The 17,683-nt window shown below is 42.4% G+C and overlaps 1 long non-coding RNA gene across 6 annotated transcripts in view; it reads left to right on the forward strand.

Annotated features, from left to right (window-relative positions):
* Nucleotides 1-9,434: 9,434 nt before the first annotated feature.
* LOC122708154 overlaps nucleotides 9,435-17,683 on the forward strand; it is a 36,041-nt gene continuing 27,792 nt past the window's right edge. For 2 of the 6 annotated variants that reach the window (XR_006345025.1, XR_006345021.1), the window contains exons 1-3: nucleotides 9,631-9,874; nucleotides 13,930-13,993; nucleotides 15,237-15,291. This is a non-coding gene — a long non-coding RNA (uncharacterized LOC122708154). Of the gene's footprint in view, nucleotides 9,524-9,630; nucleotides 9,875-13,929; nucleotides 13,994-15,236; nucleotides 15,292-15,691; nucleotides 16,701-17,683 lie in introns of those variants that run through there. The other 4 variants (XR_006345024.1, XR_006345026.1, XR_006345023.1 and 1 more) reach the window with 4 other exon arrangements.

Genomic DNA, 17,683 nt, shown 5'->3' on the forward strand with positions numbered 1-17,683 from the left:
CTAAGGGTTTAGGCCCTGGAATGCCCTCAAATATGTATGCCTGTCATTTCTGGTAATGTCTAGTTCATATTTTTCATTCTATTTCAAAATTTTTTAATCATTTCATATATCATGACTTCTTATTCTGTATCTGATCATTTCAATACCTGAAGCCTTTGTTGGGAAGCAGAGGACTACATCTGTTGTAGTTGTTTATTTTCTTGTGTGTTTGCTGATCCTTGATTTGTTGTTGTTCATTGTTGTTCAGTCACTAAGTTGTGTCTAACTCTTTGCAACTCTTTGCTCCAGCCCATGGACTGCAGCACACCAGGCTCCCTTGCCCTCCTCTATCACCTGGATTTTGCTTAAATTCATGTCCATTGAGTCAGTGATACTATCCAACATCTCATCCTCTGCCACCCTCTTCTCCTTTTGCCTTCAATCTTTCCCAGCATCAGGCTCTTTTCCAATGAGTTGTCTCTTCACATAGGTGCCCAAAGTTTTGGAGCTTCAGTTTCAGTGTCAGTCCTTCCAATGAATATTTAGGATCAATTTCCTTTAGGATTGACTGGTTTGATACCCTTGCAGTCCAAGGAACTCTCAAGAGTCTCCTCCAGCACCACAGTTTGAAAACATCAAGTCTTTGGTGCTCAGCATTCTTTATGTCCAACTGTCACACCCGTACATGACTACTGGAAAAAACATAGATTTGACTGTGTATACCCTTTTTGACAAAATGATGTCTTGGCCTTTAAATATGCTGTCTAAGTTTGTCAGTTTTCTTTCCAAGGAACAAGTGTCTTTTAATTTCATGGCTGCAGTCAGTGTCTGCAGTGATTTTGGAGCCTGAGGAAAAAAAAAATCTGTCACTGTTTCCAATTTTTCCCTTCTATTTGCCATAAAGTGATGGGTCCAGATGTCATAATCTTAGTTTTTTGCATGTTGAGTTTCAAGCCAGCTTTTTTGTTCTCCTCTTTCACCCTCATCAAGAGGCTCTTCAGTTCCTCTTCACTTTCTGCCATTAGAGTGGTATCATCTGCATATCTGAGTTTGTTGATATTTCTCCCAGCAATCTTGATTCCAGCCTGTGATTTATCTAGCCTGGCATTTCTCATGATGTACTCTGCATATAAGGTAAATAAGTAGGGTGACAATATATAGCCTTGATGAACTACTTTCCCAATTTGGAACCAGTCCATTGTTCTATGTCTGATTTTGTTAATTCTTGACCTACATACAGGTTTCTTAGGTGATGGGTAGGGTGGTCTGGTACTCCCATCTCACAATTTTCCACAGTTGGGTGTGATCCACACAGTTGAAGGCTTTAGCATCATCAGTGAAACAGAAGTAGATGTTTTTCTGAAATTTCCTTGCTTTCTCCATGATCCAATGAATGTTGGCAGTTTGATCTCTGGTTCCTCAGCCTCTTCAAAACCCAGTTTGTACATCTGGAAGTTCTCAGTTCTTGTACAGCTAAAGCCTAGCTGAAATATTTTGAGTATAACCTTGCTAGCATGTGAAATGAACACAATTGTATGATAGTTTGAACATTCTTTGACATTGCCCTTCTTTGGGATTGGAATGAAAACTGACTTTTTTCCAGTCTTGGGTCCACTGCTGAGTTTTCCAAATTTGCTGACATATTGAGTGCAGCACTTTAACAGCATCATCTTTGGGGTTTTCAACAGCTCGGGTGGAATTCCATCACCTCCACTAGCTTTGTTCATAAGTAATGCTTCCTAAGACCCACTTAACTTCACACTGCCAGATGTTTAGGTGAGTGACCACACCACTGTGGTTATCAGGGTCATTACGACCTTTTTTGTACAGTTCTTTTGTATTCTCGCCACCTCTTCTTAATCTCTTCTGCTTCTGTTATGTCCTTGTCTTCCTTCTGTCCTTTACCGTGTCCATCGTTGCATGAAATGTTCCCTTGATATCTCCAATTTTCTTGAAGAGATCTCTAGATCTTTGGTAGTGAGGTCATATTTGATTTTTATTTCTGAAAAACCTGGAGAACTAAAATTATTCTTTCCTCAACTAGAATTTGCATTTGGGCTTTTACTGGAAGCACTCCTGACCATGGAAAGCTTTATACCCTAGTGGATCCTTGGCTTAACTGCGGGGTCTTAGGTTCAGCTCCCACACTCTGGTGATGGCCAAAGACTTAGTCTCCTAACTGAAGCCATCATACCAGCATTTGTCCTCTGGACAACCTTTTACTTATGCTTACCATTCACAATATTGGTTTTAGTTCATGACTTTTAAGGCCTGCTTTGGTCCTTGTAGAGTTATTCATCATGAATCTGCAATAAAATAACAACTGTGTTTGTATAGGATCTAGTTGTTTTGTAGCAGAAACCTTCAGAATTTTTAGTCCATATGAAGTCAAGATTTAAATTTGTGTCCTGCCTCTGACATGTTCTAGCTGCATGATCTTGGGTAGGAAACTTAACCTTTTGAGTTCCAATTTGACTGTCTGTGAAAAGGCATGTAAGAATACCCCTCAGTGGTTCCCATCCATTTCCCACTGCCACACTCTACAAATTGTAATGGATGACATTTTAATGAGTGATAAACCAAATTTTTATAATACCTAAAACAATTTTTCAGAGAAATAAAGCCCTACAATAAACTGTATTTGTCACAACTATTAATGTGTATGAGATGTAGTTACTATAAGCACAGATAAGATAAATCTCATGTTACATGAAATTTGCCTACTTTTACTAACATTTCCCCCACCCAAAATGGCATTTTGGAACAGAAATCAACAAAAGACTTATTATAGGAAAAATTTGATTCTGTGTTTTAATTCTACCATAATATTACAAATGTAAATAATTTGAAAACTTTGGTATTCTAAGAGGTCTTTCAATAGCAGAGAGTTCATTCAAGCCACTTTAGGGCAAAGACAAGCTGGTGGTTATTCTGAAACCAGAAGGCTATTGGGATTCAGTCACTTCTCTCTCTCTCTCTCACTGTGCATGTCCTTTTTTCCTTATGCCTCCATTCACTCCACGTTTTTCCCTCCTTATAACCTCATCTTGCACACAGTCTTCATGGTCTTTCCCTTCTCTGCCTCCTTCCACCTCAACTACCGCCGCTAACTACCTCCTCCTTCCAAGAGTTCCAACCTTGGCTTCTGAAAGCAACCATCTGAGTGTCCTGGTTAATCTAGCCAGGGCTGGCCAGTCTACGAATGGCTGCCATTGGGTCACCTTTGCCCAGCCAGCTATATCTAAGACAGAATCACGGTTACAGGGCCTGTGGGCAGGCAACTTTACTTAGAAGTCTGTGAACATGGTAAGTGGATTGCTCTTCCTCCTGTTCATGACACCAATTATCTTGCTGTTCCTGTCTGTGATGCCAGTTATCTTGCTGTTTACACTGTTCTCACGCTTCGCTGAACCAGGGCAGGCAAGACACGAGCTAAGAGGCTGGGTGGAGACCCCAGGAGGCGCAGGAACTGAAGACACATTTCTTCTGTCCTGGCTGGCATGGCAGCCATAACACAGCCTCTCTCCTGGCTGACGCAGCAACCGTGGCAGCAGATACCCTATATTCTCTCCTCTCATGGCTGACCCAGCGGACCCAGCCACGAAGCAGCAGTAATCAGGGCTTTCACGGTGAAGCTCATACACGCGCACCACACCAAGCAGCCCGCAACCAAGCAAGTACCTCGTGACGCGCATGCGCAGTGCAACAAATGATCTCAGCTGCTACAGAGTCGTTATTTACAAATCTGGGGCGAAAGAGCCTGAACATGCCATCTTGCCTATTTGCTCCTTCCCTACAGTAAGCTTTCACTGAAGAAGCACTTTACAACTCTAGGGGAATCAACAAGACAAAAGGTCTGTTACAGCAGTGTATCAGGACGAGGTGATTGTAACAAGCAAGGGGCGCCGCAGCTATTACACCCCCAGGCTCGATATGTGAGTGTCCTTTCTGCCAGAAGCTTTCAATCCCCAAATATGGAGGGCAGGTGCTTTCCTGAGGTTCTCTTCCAGTTTTGGATTTTCATGGAATAAGTACATGCATATGAAAGTATTCCTGGTAGTTGGTCCTTTGATATCCACTCCTTTTAGTCCTAATCCTCTATGTGTCACCAATGGGAAGAGGCATCAGCTTCTCTGAAGTGACACAGAGCCCTAGGGCTGAGTTGGCAGGGCTAAGACAGTCAAAGGGCTAACAGTGTGGACTCTGGATCCAGACCTGGTGTGAATCCTGACTCCATCATTTACTATGTGACCTTGGCCAAGTGTCTTTACTTCTTTGTGTCTCATTTTCCTCATATGTTGAGTAAAAGTAATAATTATCTTTAAACAGTTGTGGCAGAGATTAATTGAGTTGACCCACAAAAAGTCTTCATGGCACCATAACAAATGCTCAATGAACATAAGTTATTGTACTCTTAAAACTTCCAAAGATCATCCTGCTGATCATATGCCCCTCCATGACCCTATTAATTCACTTTAGAGAGCTATGACTTGCCTCCTCTTAGAATCATCTGGAAGAGAATTTACAAACACTTCAGAAAGTTCTTATTACATCCCATGGCCCATGAAGAAGTAGAGACATTTTCCTCTGGCTTTGACCTCATTCTGCCACAACACAGTCTCATGTCTTCTTTGTGTCTCCTTGTCCTCAAAATGAGACACAAAGAATTAAATAAGAAGAGAAGAAGGGCATGGACCCCGGCATGTTGCCCATGTGTTTAAGGGATCCACAGCTAGAGGCCAGCTCTTTCCCTTCCAAAGGTGGGAAGAGGGTCATGATGTTTTAGAAGCAGATGGTAGTAGTTGGAGAGAAGGGAAGGGAAAGGTGCTATCTCCAAACTTGCCCCTTCAGGGGCCGTGGCGTCTCATCCTTCCTCTTACAATGTTCCTTCTAAAGAACTCTTAGCTTAAGCTGAATATTGAAATCCTCTCCCTGGATGAAATCGACAATCCTTATAATGACAGAAAAAAGTAAATATCTGGTATTTTCTCCATAGAGAGAACTTACGGAGTCTTGAAATATATTTGGGTTTTTTTTTTTTAAATCCTTTCTTCAAAATGTTTCATTCCTCTGTTTTTAGAAGATAGTGACATTCTCCAAGCATTTCAACCACGTTTGTGAAAGTCTCACTCCTGCTCACACAAATCACATCTGCATCTGCAAAAACACAGAGAAATACACACACATGTGATTCTGTACATGTTCAAATACACAGGCATCTACAAAACGGCACTCATGTATGCCTGTCTACACACACACACATATCAGTTCAGTTCAGTTCAGTCGCTCAGTCGTGTCCAACTCTTTGTGACCTCATGGACTGCAGTATACCAGGCTTTCCTGCCCATCAAAACCTCTTGGATTTGCTCAAACTCATGTCCATCGAGTCAGTGATGCCATCCAACCATTTCATCTTCTGTCGTCCTCTTCTCCTCCCATGTTCAAACTTTCTCAGCATCAGAGTCTTTTCCAATAAGTCAGCTCTTTGCATCAGGTGCTCAAAGTATTGGAGTTTCAGCATAAGTCTTTCCAATGAATATTCAGGGCTAATTTCCTTTTGGATTGACTGAGTTGATCTCCTTGCAGTCCCAGGAACTCTCAAGAGCCTTCTCCAATACAACAGTTCAGAAGCATCAATTTTTCAGCGCTCAGCTTTCTCTATAGTCCAACTCTCACATCCATACCTGACTACTGGAAAAACCATAGCTTTGAGTAGATTGACCTTTGTGGCAAAGGAATGTCTCTGCTTTTTAATGTGCTGTCTAGTTTGGTCATAGCTTTCCTTCCAAGGAGCAAGCATCTTTTAATTTCATGGCATCAGCCACCATCTGCAGGGGTTTTGGAGCCCAAGAAAATAAAGTCTGTCACTGTTTCCATTGTTCCCTCACTTATTTGCTGTAGATGTGATGGGACTGCATCCATAATGGGACTGGATTCCATAATCTTAGTTTTTTGGATGTTGAGTTTTAAACCAGCTTTTTCACTTTTCTCTTTCACTTTCATTAAGAGGCTCTTTAGTCCTTCACTTTCTGTCATAAGGGTGTGTCATCTGCATATCTGAGGTTACTGATATGTCTGCCAGCAATCTTGATTCCAGCTTGTGCTTCCTCTAGCCTGGCATTTCTCATGATGTACTCTGCATATGAGGTAAATAAACAGGGAGACAATATATAGCCTTGATGTCAGTTCAGTTCAGTCGCTCAGTTGTGTCCGACTCTTTGCGACCCCAGGAATCACAGCACACCAGGCCTCCCTGTCCATCACCAACTCCCGGAGTTTACTCAAACTCATGCCCATCGAGTCAGTGATGCTATTCAGCCATCGCATCCTCGTCGTCCCCTTCTCCTCCTGCCCCCAATCCCTCCCAGCATCAGGGTCTTTTCCAATGAGTCAACTCTTCACATGAGGTGGCCAGAGTACTGGAGTTTCAGCTTCAGCATCAGTCCTTAGAATGAACACCCAGGACTGATCTCCTTTAGGATGGACTGGTTGGATCTCCTTACAGTACAAGGTACTCTCAAGAGTCTTCTCCAACACCACAGTTCAAAAGCATCAATTCTTCGGTACTCAGCTTTCTTCACAGTCCAACTCTCATATCCATACATGACCACTGGAAAAACCGTAGCCTTGACTAGATGGACCTTTGTTGGCAAAGTAATGTCTCTGCTTTTTAATATGCTGTTGAGGTTGGTCGTAACTTTCCATCCAAGGAGTAAGCATCTTTTAATTTCATGGCTGCAGTCACCACCTGCAGTGATTTTGGAGCCCAAAAAAATAGTCTGACACTGTTTCCACTGTCTCCCCATCTATATCCTATGAGGTGATGGGAGATGCCATGATCTTAGTTTTCTGAATGTTGAGCTTTAAGCCAACTTTTTCACTCTCTTCTTTCACTTTCATCAAGAGGCCCTTAGTTCTTCTTCACTTTCTGCCATAAGGGTGGTGTCATCTGCATATCTGAGGTTATTTACATTTCTCCTGGCAATTTTGATTCCAGCTTGTGCTTCTTCCAGCCCGGCGTTTCTCATGATGTACTCTGCATATAAGTTAAATAAGCAGGGTGACAATATACAGCCTTGACATACTCCTTTTCCTATTTGGAACCAGTTTGTTGTTCCATGTCCAGTTCTAACTGTTGCTTCCTGACCTGCATATAGGTTTCTCAAGAGGTAGGTCAGGTGGTCTGGTATTCCCATCTCTTTCAGAATTTTCCTTTCCCAATTTGGAACCAGTCCATTGTTCCATGTCCAGTGCTAACTGTTGCTTCTTGACCTGCATACAGGTTTCTCAGAAGGCAAGTAAGGTGGTCTTGTATTCCCATCTCTTTAAGAATTTTCCATAGTTTGTTGTGATCCACATAGTCAAAGGCTTTGGCATAGTCAATGACGCAGAAGTAGATGTTTTTCTGGAACTCTCTTGCTTTTTCCATGATCCAACAGATGTTGGCAATTTGACCCCTGGTTCCTCTGCCTTTTCTAAATCAAGCTTGAACATCTGGAAGCTTTCGGTTCACATCCTGTTGAAGCCTCACTTGGAGAATTATGATCATTGCTTTGCTAGTGTGTGAGATGAGTACAATTGTATGGTAGTTTGAACATTATTTGGCATTGCCTTTCTTTGAGATTGGAATGAAAACTGACCTTTCCCAGTCCTGTGGCCACTGCTGAGAATTCCAAATTTGCTGGCATAATGACAGCAGCACTTTCACAGCATCATCTTCTAGGATTTGAAATAGCTCAACTGGAATTCCATCACCTCCACTAGCTTTGTTCATAGTGATGCTTCCTAAGGCCCACTTGACTTCTCATTTCAGGTTGTCTGGCTCTAGGTGAGTGATCTCACCATTGCAGTTATCTGGGTCATGAAGATCTTTTTCATACAGTTCTTCTGTGTATTCTTGCCACCTCTTCTTAATATCTTCTGCTTCTGTTAGGTCCATACCATTTCTGTCCTTTATTGTGCCCATCTTTGCATGAAATGTTCCCTTGGTATCTTTAATTTTCTTGAAGAGATGTCTAGTCTTTCCCATTGTATTGTTTTCTTCCACTTCTTTACATTGATTGCTGAGGAAAGCTTTCTTATCTCTCCTTGCTATTCTTTGGAACTCTGCATTCAGATGGGTATATCTTTCCTTTTTTTCCTTTGCCTTTAACTTCTCTTCTTCTCTTTGCTATTTGTAAGGCCTCCTCAGACAACCATTTTGCCTTTTTGCATTTTCTTTTCTTGGGGATGGTCTTGATCACTGCCTCCTGTACATCATGAACCCCTGTCCATAGTTCTTTGGTACTCTATCAGATCTAATCCCTTGAATCTATTTGTCACTCCCACTGTATGATCATAAGGGATTTAAGTTAGGTCATACCTGAATGATCTAGCGGTTTTCCCTACTTTCTTCAATTTAAGTCTTAATTTTGCAATAAAGAGTTCATGATCTGTGCCACAGTAGCTCCCGGTCTTGTTTTTGCTGACTGTATAGAGCTTCTCCATGTTCAGCTGCAAAGAATATAATTAATCTGATTTTGGTATTGACCACGTGGTGATGTCTATTTGTAGAGTCATCCCTTGTGTTGTTGGAAGAGGGTCTTTGCTATGACCATCGCGTTCTCTTAGCAAAACTCTGTTAGCCTTTGTCCTGCTTCATTTTGTACTCCAAAGCCAAACTTGCCTTTTACTCCAGGTATCTCTTGAATTCCTAGACACATATACCTGCAAGCATTCTGGTTCACAATAGATGGCTATACTACAACCTAACACATACACATGAAAAAATAGCAAGTAGTAAATAGAGCCATTTCTGCAGTGTTATTGGCACATAAGCATACTTCATTTTACTGTGCTTAACTTTACTTCACTTTATTGGAGCCATTTTCCCAATAGCATTTTCTCACTTCACGTCTCTGTGTCACATTCTGATAATTCAGTATTTCAAATTTTTTCATTATTATTATATTTGTTATGGTGATATCTGATCAATAATCTTTGTTGTGACTACTAAGACTCACTAAAGGCTTCAATGGTACTTGGCATTTTTTTTAGTAATAAAGTATTTTTAAATTGAAGTATGTACTTTTTTTTAGACCTAATGCTATTGCACACGTAATAGATGTAGTATAGTGTAAGCGTAACTTTTATATGTACTGGAAAACCAAAAAACTGTGTGGCTCACTTTACTGTAATAGTTATTTTGTTGTGGTGGTCTATCTCCAAGATCTGCCTGACATGGAGAGCATACACTCATGCATCTGTGGTGTGACTAATTCACCATCAGATGTGGGGATAGGAAAGAAAGTTGCATCTTTTTAGGGAGGATCAGAATCTGGTTGAACTTCTAAATGTGCTGGATTTCCCCAGCTCCTCCTTTTGTTCTTGACTCTCAAGGGAAATGACTGAGCTTTGAACAGATTTGGGACTGGAGGATTATTCCAACTCAGAATAGCAGATCCTTGAACATGGGCCCTTGAGAGAGTCCTATGGAGTCTAAGCAATGTCCACTATGAAAAGAGTAATAAATAACTTCACCACTGGAACAAGAGTCCAGAAAACAGTAAGTTTATCCTGTACCAGAGCCAAGGAAAATGAGTTGCCGATTACACCCCAGAGGGAAGGGGTGGGCAATGCAAGCACAGACTGCGTCCTGTGGTAAGAGAGAGACTGGAGGCAGGAAGGGAGGAAAATCTGAATCTATAACCTTTCTTTTTATATAAACTAGACTCATAAGTTTTCTTTATTTCAGCTAGAACTCACATCACAGCTGCTCTATTTACTTACCTACCGGCCGCATTCCTTAGAACAAGTTTTGTTCAAAAGGAAACCAGGCAGACCTGGGAAAATATTTCCTCAGACAGCTCCTCAGCTCTGTTGTCTGAGGAGAACATCTGACCCACATGCCCTTCAAGTAAGTAAATACCATACCCCCTCCCGGAGCAGAGGAGGGTGCATGAAAAAGGTGGAGAAAATGGCAGGCTCCCGAGGCGGGCTCATGCTGGGCTTGTTCTAACTGACTTCCCTCAGGTCTGTGGAGTCCAGTGGTGAGCTGGTGAATGTTCAACAGCTGCTTCTTGTGCTGGGGGTTGGGGGCTGATTCGTAGTGTCTGCTGATTCCATGGCTCATTTGAAACTACCAGAATGAAGGCCCTGAACATGGAGTTGGGAAGGGATGTGCACTGATATTCCGTTTCATAGTGTTTCTACCATCAGATATGATAGATGTATGTAACCTCCAGAATGTAAGTAATCATAAAATGTGACAAGATAGTAAGTGATGAGTCTTTAGTATTTATTGCCTTTGTTTCTGTCTTGTTTTTTTTCTTTTTTGTTTGGTTGTGCTGCATGGCTCTTGGGATTCAAGTTCTCCAACCAGGGATTAAACCTGGGCCCCGGCAGTAAAAGAGGCAAGTCCTAACCACTGGCTGTCAGGAAATCCCCACCTTTGTTTTTTAATGTGACATAATTGTCATTTTTCATAATTTAACTTCAAATGATGTAGTATGCCTTTAAAAACCTGCTCACAAAGTTCTGGAAAACTGAGCATTCAGTCCTCGCAGGCCAGTGTGGGCTGCATGTAGGGCACTCCTGATGGGTTCCTTCTGTAACTTAGAGGCAGGGAATAAATGCACTGGTGTTAAAAGCCACTCGCACTAGACGCAAAGCCACATCACCAGGGGAAAGGCTTAGCGTGGGTCCTGGTTCCTTAAGGAGGTTCCGTCTTCAGAAGACAGGACAGACGACTACTTGTGTGGGAACAGAGGTTGAATAACACTGTGTGGGTTTTTTCTTGTTGTTCTACCCACTGTGAGCGCTTGGCACATGAGTCAGGGGTTCCACCTTACCCAGGCAGCGCCTAATTGTCTGTACTTTGGTTTGCATAGTTGAGATTGACAACTTCTAGTTTTATTCTCTTCAGATCCATGTGCTGTAAGTATCATTCTCTGGCTGGGGTTCCCCAGTACTATTTAGGTCTCAGACCTTTGCCGTTTTAGCTGGAGGATCCTGGAGTTTCTGTGGCTATGTGCTTTTCCTTGTAACTCTTTGGACCCTGCCTACAGGAGCTGGGATACAACTTGTCTCCCAGAGCTCTCCTGTGGGAAACCTTCATGCATAAGAGAAACCGCATTTTACTTGGCAGCTAGGGTCAAGGGAGACTACACACCAACCGTAGCCTCTGTCCTGCCGTTATCCCCCCTCTCTCCTGCAGCATCAATTATTTCCTCTCCACTCAATCAAAACTAAATTCCTTATAAGACTTCTCTCCCTCCCTCTCTCTGTCCCTCTCTGCCTTTCTCTCTGCTTCAGGCCAGAAGCTACCGGGGGCAAAGGGCTGGTGATCAGCTTATCCTCCATGCTCACTCCTTCTGCATCTCATCTCCCCCTCTCTTACTAGGTTGCTCTGATCTCTAAGGCTGTTGCTCAACGAGAGGGAGGAGACGTAAGAAGCAAGAAAATTCTTACTTTAGTCACTCAGTCGTGTCCAACTTTTTGCGACCCCATGGACTATAGCCTGTGAGTCTTCTCCACCCATGGGATTTTCCAGGCAAGAGTACTGGATTACTGGCCAGGTCTCCGTATGAAGTTACCGGCCACCTTCCCTGCCCCGTTCCACTGTTTGGGTCCTACCAGTGAGCCGTCAGAGTAAGGGGCGTGCTGTGTAGTTCAGTCACAAAGTCGTGTCCAGCTCTTTGCAACGCTATGGACTGCAGCACACCAGGCTCCCCTGTCCTTCGCTATCTCCTAGAGTTTGCTCAAACTCATGTCCGTTGGGTCATTGATGTTATCTAACCATCTCATCCTCTGTCACCAAAGGGGCATGGACACCCTCCAATTTCTGTTTCTCTTAAGATCTGGCCAATCTTCCTGGGTTCCTGTGTATGTTTCTTGAGGCAACTTGAATAAGCCTCTTTTCCTTGCCTCCAAAAGTTCACCTAGGGAACTTTCCAAAACTAGACTTTCCTCTCATCAAATACTTCTCTGTAGGACTGCTCACTCCAACAACACCTGATTTCATCTCATTCAGTCCTGCCCTACAAAGCCGGGCCAAGGAACAACCAAGGGAGGCATCAAAACAGGAACTAAAACCTGAAACCAGCAACAACATGGGAAATTTCAGGACTCCAACAGACTAGTTGGAACCTCTTTGCCTAGTGTTTCCTGACTGTGCATGCTCAGTCATTCAGTCATGTCCAACTCTTTGTGACCCCATGGACTGTAGCCTGCCAGGCTCCTCTGTCCATGGGATTTTCCAGGCAAGAATACTGGAGTGGGTTGCCATTTCCTCCTCCAGGGGATCTTCCCCAGCCAGGCATCTCCTGTATCTCCTGCATTGGCAGGTGGGTTCTTTACCATTGAGCCACCATTACTCGATAGGAAGTAATTATGTTTAAATGACACTCCAGGGCGGGGGTCAGAACCTTCTGGAGGCTGGTGAAACAAGAGGAGCATGGATTCCCCCAGACCATCTTCCCAGAGGCATTCCTAAAAGGCACTTCATTTCCTGGGTTAGAGCAGATACCAAGCTCTTTCTTGGGACAAGTGTTAGTTTCTCCTTGCAGGCCAGAAGGGTGCTGTTTGCCCCTCAGACCCTTTTCTACTTCTTTATATTTCCTTCTTTTCCTTCCTCTTTTTGGTTGCATTAACCCCTAATTCTACTCCATGATCTTTAGCAGTTTTTGTCTTTTCTAGTCTTTCTGGATGGGAAGGTACTTTCCCTGACTGTCTATACCTAACTTTTTTGTTCTTGTTTGTTTACTATGGACATTTATCCATTTATTATCTTCTTGCTACTGTATTTTTGTTCCTTTGATGGTTTTAGCTTCTATTTGCCTTTATTTTTCATGTCATTTACTTTTTTACATAATAGGACTTTGTTTCCTTGTAAAATATTTAAGGTTTTGAAGGTTTGATTCTTAAGGATTTTTTTTTTCTATTTTATATTTTTCCAACTTTTGTTCCTGGCTTTAAATTTTTATTTTAATTTTCTCCTCTTCCTGTTTTTAAAATTTATATTTAGTTTGATGATTTGTTTCTATCATAGCCAGCAAGAAGGGGGTGTAGGAATGATAGCATTAGGAAGAGGCCGCACAGTGCAAGGGGATAATGGGGAATCATTCTCCACTCCTTTTGGGCTGCTCTGCAGTCATCCTCAGGAGTTGCTGAAATGACTCCCCATTGTTCTGTAACTGACTTTTGTCTTGCTTCGGAGCATCCCAGCATCTTTTGAGCACTCTTCCTGGTATCTTAGGGTATCAGCTTTCTGCTTCATGCTTGACACCACAGTGCTTTAAAACCCAGGATGCTCTGCACTGGGGTACCACGTCCATGTTCCAAACAGGAGGAAGGGAGGAGGGCTCAAGTCTGTGAAAGAAGCACAGGCTTCCCCATGAATCCCCCACACTCTTCTGCTTGTGTCTCACTGGCTAGAACTATGCATCCCTAGCTCTAAAGGAGTCTTGGGTAGTGAGAATAATATAGAAGCCTCTAACCCTGTCAAAGTGTTTACTTTTTTTTTTTTGTCTTGAAATAATGTCAAACTCAGGGAAAAGTTGCAAGCATGGTACAAAAACCTCTTTTCCCTGAACTGCTAAGAGTAAGTCACTGACTAATGCCCCAGAGCCCCTGAGAAATTTAATGTGTGTTTCCTACAAAAAAAAGTGGGGGGTGGTGGTGGTGGATATTCTCCTGCATATTGTATAACTACAATACAATCACAGAAATCAGAAAATTAACATTGGTATAGTACCATCTTTTAATCCCTAGGTATCGTTAATGTTTTGCTATTTGTCCCAAAAACTTTTATAGCACAATTACACAGTTTGGCATTACATGCTGCATTTAGTTGCTGCTTCTCTTTAGTCTCTTCCATCTGGACCAGTTCCTCAGCTTTTCCTTGACTTTCACAGCTTGGTCTCTTTTGAAGATTGTAGGTTAGTTATCTTGTTTCCTCCTGATTATTTTCAGGTTGTGCATCTTCAGCAGGAACGTCACAGGAGTGATCTGTGTTTTTTTCATTGCACCCTACCAGGTGAGGCTTGAATTCAGTTTGTCCCATTACTGAAGGGGCTTTCATTACTTATATTGGTGTCTGCTGGGCTTCTCCACTATGGCATTTTTCCTGTTTCCTTTGTAACTAAAAAGGTATTTTATGATTATTTTATGGGCAGTGCTTTGAAACACTCAGACAGCCCATTCTTCCTCAGACATTTAATTAATTTAGACCAGAAGTCAACAAACCCTTTGTGTAAAGGGCTAGGGATATTCAGTTCAGTTCGGTCCAGTTCAGTTGCTCAGTCATGTCCAACTCTTTGCGACCCCATGAACCACAGCATGCCAGGCCTCCCTGTCCATCACCAACTCCCAGAGTCCACCCAAACCCGTATCCATTGAGTCGGTGATGCCATCCAACCATCTCATCCTCCGTCGTCCCCTTCTCCTCTTGCCCTCAATCTCTTCCAGCATCAGGGTCTTTTCAAATGAGTCAGTTCTTCGCATCAGGTGGCCAAAGTTTATTACTATCTAGTAAATATTTTTACCAGGCCAGGAAGCCAAGTTGAGGATATTATGTAGGTACTTTCATAATGAGAGGAAAAAAAATTTCAACAACATTTTCACTGATGAAATTAAAAATATAATTATTGAGTACAATTTTTTTGTAGTGCAGATCTCCTAATGAAAATAGAATTCTCTGGGGAGTGGGGGGAAGTTAGACTTACTTGGGCTTCAAGGTCAGTGTTCGCAATTATCAAATTGGTTGCAAATGTTCCTCTGAAAAATCATTCTGAGCCTGGGGGCTGTACAAAATCAGTCAGTGGGCTGGATTTTGTCCACAGACCATAGTCTTCAGATTCACGGCTCTGCCTTTTGCTCAATGGGTTATAATCTGTTGCTAACGTGTATTTTGAAATTGAAATTTCCTCTTAGTTGACTGGTACAAGCACCTTTGAGCTGGCCTCTGTGTCCTTTTGCCATATCCCTGTCGTTCTTTGCACACTTCCTTGCCTTTGGCACAAGATGCCCTTTTGCACCAGCCTTGACAGTAGCCGTAGGTTCACAGAGCCCGCGTGTCTTTCGGCTGAGAAGGAGACTCAGAAACAGCTCCGGGTGCCAGGTGTGCTCGCTGCTCCTGGGATGTCCCCCTTGCCAGGCCCTCTTGGGGGACAGAGCTGGAGTATACACGTGTGTACCAGTGCTTCCAATCCCAGTGCATCACCACAGGGGTGTTCCTGCTCTTCCTCCCTTCCCCCACTTATACCTTCTTTTTCTAACAGAGAGAAACCTGGCTCCATTATCATTGAAACACTTCCTCAGCTGATCAGTGCCGCAGTAAGTCCCCACCTTCGCAGCCCTGCCGCCAGCCCTTCGCGTTACTGCTGCCCCCTTCACCTTGCTCAGGCTCTCTGATACCCTCCTTTGCACCACCCTTGGGTGGAGGTCTGGTCATCACGCCTGGGCTCCGATTCCCACGGCAAGCGGCCCTTTTACTTGGAACCTCTGCTCGCCTGTTTGGGTTGACAGCCCTTGATGGATGATGCTACTACCTTCCTACTGTTCACATCATGAACGTCTTCCTACACCTCTCCCCTTGGATTCCAACATCTTTTCTGGGCCGTCCCCACATGGATACCCTTCCCACTTTGCTTGGGCACTGACTCCCCGTATCAGCATTTGCCTTGCCTATGTGGATGTCTTGCTTCTCTGTTCTGGCTCTGACACCCCACAACAGGTCGTTGCTCTCCATGGATGCCTACCTTGCTCTGCCTTACCTAACAGCTTCAGGACTGAACCGTTCAGGAAGGGGAAGAAGTAAGATTGGTTTTAAAAACCTTTACATAGTTACTCAGATTTTTTTCTTATGATACAATAATAGCTAAGGTTCACAGTGTTTGCTGGATGCTGGGCATTGGCCTAAACACTGTATACTCAACCCAGGTAATTCTCACAGCCTCTAAAGGGGTTGTATAATTATAATCTCTAGTTCGTTAATGAGGAAATTGAGGCACAGAGAGGTTTATGTCCAATGTCACTGAGCTCATAAGTGATGGAACCAGGACTTGGGCAAATCAGTTCTAGAGTCCCTGCTATAAACCACCATGCTATTCCACACACCACAAGCAAAACTCTTCAGAGACAGTTAAGCTCCACTGTGAACTATTCCTGGTTTCATTCCTTTCCTAGTGTTTCCCAGAGAAAACACTACAGTCATTTGGTGTAAATTATTCCTATGCATGTGTTTATACTTTTATTATACATACAGTATAAATCTGTGTGCTTTTAAATTTTATGAATATTATAGTGAATACATTATCTTGCATATTTTGTATCTACATCATGATTTTGAGATTTATGTATATTGCATAGCTTTAGTTCATCCCTTGAAATTACAGTCCAGTACACTGTATGAATGGGCTTCTCTGGTGGCTCAGACTGTGAAGAATCCCGCTGCAATGCAAGAGACCTGGGCTCAACCCCTGGGTTGGGAAGATCTTCTGGAAGAAGGCATGGCACTCTCGTATTCTTGCTGGAGTGTCCATGGAGAATCCTATGGACAGAGGAGCCTGCTGGGCTACAGTCCATAGGGTCCCAAAGAGTCAGACACAACTGAGCGACTAAGCACAGCATAGCAGCATACAGCATATTGTATGAACATACTGCAAGTTATTCATCTAAATTGTGTTGGTGGACAATTTAGGTTGTTCACAATTTTCCACTATTAAAAGTATTGCTGAAATAAATGTTTTTGTCTCCTTATGCAATTGTGTACATTTCTTTAGAATATGGGCTTAGCAGTGAAATAAGCTATGTGCATCTTCAACTATGCCTAATTATTTTTCCAAAATGGTTTCAGAAAAGCTAAACTGGTTTTACTAGTTTATATTCCAACTACGGGTTACCAAATTCACGTTTGTTTGTTTTTTTTTTTTTGCTTCCTTGCCAGTGTCTAGTATTGTCAGACTTTACAGTAGAACTGGGTCCCAGAACCCCAAATATTCGTGAATAGGTATCTCTTTCCATTTGTTTAGGTCCTCTGTAAGTTTCTCAGCAATGTTTTGCACTTTTGAGTTTAAAGGTCTTGTACACTTTTCATCAAATTCATCCCTGGACTGTATTTTTATACCAGTACAAATGGTATTTTAAAATTTCAGTTTCTATTTGTTTGATGCTCATATATAGAAATACATTTGATTTCAACCTTATATCACGCAGCTAACTGAATGGGATAGCTCCCAGTTGTTGAGCTAACTGAAAAATTCTGTAGCCTTTTCTTTTTTGGTAGATTCCCTAGGATTTTGTGTACAGAATGTCATGTCATTTGAAAGTACAAACATTTTCACTTCCTTCTTTCCAATCTGTATGGGTCTTACTTCTTTTCTTTTCTTTTTTCTTTATTGCATTGTCTAGGACCAAGTTGTCTTATAAAGTCATTACAACACCATATTGACTACCATAACACTGTTCAAAATACTACCTTGTTAACACTTTAATGTCGGTAGGATCTATAGGGCTTCCCCTTCACTCACTCTTGATATTGGTAATTTGTGTCTTCTCTATTATTTTTCTGATCAATCTGGCTAGAGATCTATCCATTTTATTGATCTTCTCCAGGATTCAGCTTTTGGTTCCATTGATTGTTCTTTGCTGTATTTTGATTTTCAATTTGTTTTCTAGTCTTTATCTCCTTTCTTCTGCTTTGGGTCTAATTTTTCTTTTTTTCCTA

This window comes from Cervus elaphus, chromosome 14 (assembly GCF_910594005.1).
Source record: "Cervus elaphus chromosome 14, mCerEla1.1, whole genome shotgun sequence".
Classification (NCBI taxonomy): domain Eukaryota; kingdom Metazoa; phylum Chordata; class Mammalia; order Artiodactyla; family Cervidae; genus Cervus; species Cervus elaphus.